Source organism: Berghia stephanieae, chromosome 3, assembly GCF_034508935.2.
Source record: "Berghia stephanieae isolate SIO BIC M18660-M18661 chromosome 3, UCSD_Bste_1.3, whole genome shotgun sequence".
NCBI classification, from domain to species: Eukaryota; Metazoa; Mollusca; class Gastropoda; order Nudibranchia; family Aeolidiidae; genus Berghia; species Berghia stephanieae.
In genome coordinates, this window is record NC_088362.1 from 11,542,251 (window position 1) to 11,544,750 (window position 2,500).

General features: G+C 34.9%; 1 protein-coding gene across 3 annotated transcripts in view; it reads left to right on the forward strand.

Moving 5' to 3' along the window:
- The window catches only part of LOC144967150 (beta-1,4-N-acetylgalactosaminyltransferase bre-4-like), a 322,329-nt gene that overhangs the window by 118,023 nt on the left and 201,806 nt on the right, over window positions 1-2,500 (forward strand). The window lies entirely within an intron of this gene.

Below are 2,500 nucleotides of genomic sequence, written 5' to 3' on the forward strand. Positions count from 1 at the left end.
GTTTAAATTCCCACTATGTTTACTTCCAAACAAAATATTATTATATCACGTAGCAGGGATTATTATAAAGGTGACTGAAAAACGTAAAGAGGGTTAAAAAATTTGGTAGCTCTTAAAAGGGATGGGGATTGCGAGAACGTGACAAAAATTTCAACGGCGGGGGGGAATGGGGCCGAAAACGAGGCACGAAAAAAAATTTAGCGAGTGGCCAGGGAAAATTGTTTTGGAGAGAGCAGGGGAAAGTCAACGGAATTTTTTTGGGTAATGGTGGAAAATATGGGGGTTATGATAAAGATACTTTCCAAAAGTTGGTTTTGTTACATTCGAAAAAAATTACCTAAATTTTCCAAAATTTTACTTTAAAAAACTATGAAAATTTTCGTTGTCATCAGTTTTTTGGGGTTAAATAATAAATAGTAATGTGAAATTGATTTTTGGTTAATTTTAAATTTACAAAAAGGGGTTAAAATGAACGTTTGGGGTTTTTTCCCTTCATCAACAACACCACAGATGAATGAGATAAGTGGTAGTGGGTACATAGGTCAAATATAATGTTACCATGAATATAAACCCTCATAGGAGTAGGATTTTAAAATTATGCAAAAAAAAATGTTGATCCCGCCCATAGATTGAAAGAATTTTAAAAAAGGGTTAAGGGAATGTACTATTTCAATTATTAATGAATAATATCACCCCACTGAATAAAGAAAAAAACATGTTTTTTCTTGGAATATCCCATATGGGGCCCCCTTGTCTAAAAACGGTTTTAAAGTTGGGATGGATCAGATGCAAAAAAGTAAAATTATAATCAAAGTGGTCAAAAATTTTGAAAACGTTGGTATTTGCACAGTAATCTATGATATTCCTTCTCCTATAAAAAGCATTTAAATAAACTTCAGCATGATATTTCTGGTATAAATTTCCCTTTTCATTATCGTAATTAAACCCCACTTATTACCCTTTTTTAGGCGAAATGTAATATAGTTAATTCCCCCTTTTGACAATGAGCACGGAATACAAGCCGGGTTAGAAAACAGTATTATGGGTTTGAAAGAATGGCCGGTGGGTGGTTTTACAATAGAAGTTTTAAAGTTATGTTTTTAAAGGAAAGTTTATGTGTGTTTTGTGTGTGTGTGTGTGTGTGTTTTGTGTGTTGGATTCATCGAATAGGAGACTATCCCTTGTTTTTTTCAGCGTAGTTGAGATGGTAATTCTAAAAGCTATATTATGTTTTTAAGGGAAAGGATTAGCGGAAAGGGAGCCTCCCTTTATTTGGGCGTCACCTTACAGAGAGAAAAATCAAATTTTTTTGAAATGTCTCAAGGGCCCCTTTCACCCTAAGCGAGGACGAGGGACGATGCGCACAACCCTATTGATGTTCTCTCTTTAAAAACTTTTGCCGGTGACGTCACAGACTATGGGTGACGTCCAATCAAGGGACGCTACTCTTCCGCTAATCTCATTCCCTATATATTAGTGATATTGGTTGCTCAATAATAACTGGTGATGGGTCAATGCTAGACGTTTGTAGTCCTAATAATTGTATTGGTAACAGCTTTCATGCTTTTGTATTTTCCAAGATTTTATTAATACACATATTTTTTATTTTAAAACCCGCTTCTTGACTTGAATTGTTGGGAAAAGGGCTTTTATAAAGCAACGTATAATGTATGAAATGAAAATCGGTTGTATAAGGCCAACTACTTTTATTTTCGGTGGTTTTATAACCGACGCTATGAAGTCTCCGCCATCCACCACTTCCTTCATTTTCTGTTATTATCAACGTATATGCCTGCTCCACTAACATTTTCTTAATTAATATTCAACCCCAGTATCGGATCTTACTCAATGTCTCAATCAGAATCGCCTCTGTTATATTTTATGTTTGTGTTGAGAATAGAGCTTTAGCATCACTGCTGGCTTGTAAACAGACTACGCGGAGCTTGCTTTATGCCACCTTATGATTCCATATTAAGGAGTAGAATTCAATCAAAATATTTCATCAATATGTAGAAAAATGTTTGATTTAATGATTTTTTATGAGAACTCATTTTCCATAAAAATTGACATTTTGATTAAAATTTTCAATATCTCAGTTCAAAGCTTTTCACCATGCGGCTGATTATCACAGTGGCGTTGGACTTCTGACTTTTCTGCACTTGGGTCGTCTTCTTCCCGATATAAGTAAGTTAGTAGTAATCTTCGCAGTCCGAATGACGCGTGATGACAATTGTATGATTCAGTCATGGTCGATAAGTATAGCTGCTCTTTCCATCCATGTTGTTAATTGTTTCCATTGGTCACAGTCCTGGGCTAGAGTTTTGATGCTGTCAAGATCTTGTTGTGACTTTAGAACGGAGGACACTGCAGTATTTCTTAGTTCTTCAGGGATTAATTCGGCCTCATCTGAATCCAGAAATTTCTGATATGTAGAGATATAAGACCGCATAAATTATGTTGATGATAATAATATATTTAACAAAAAATATCATCCTCATCT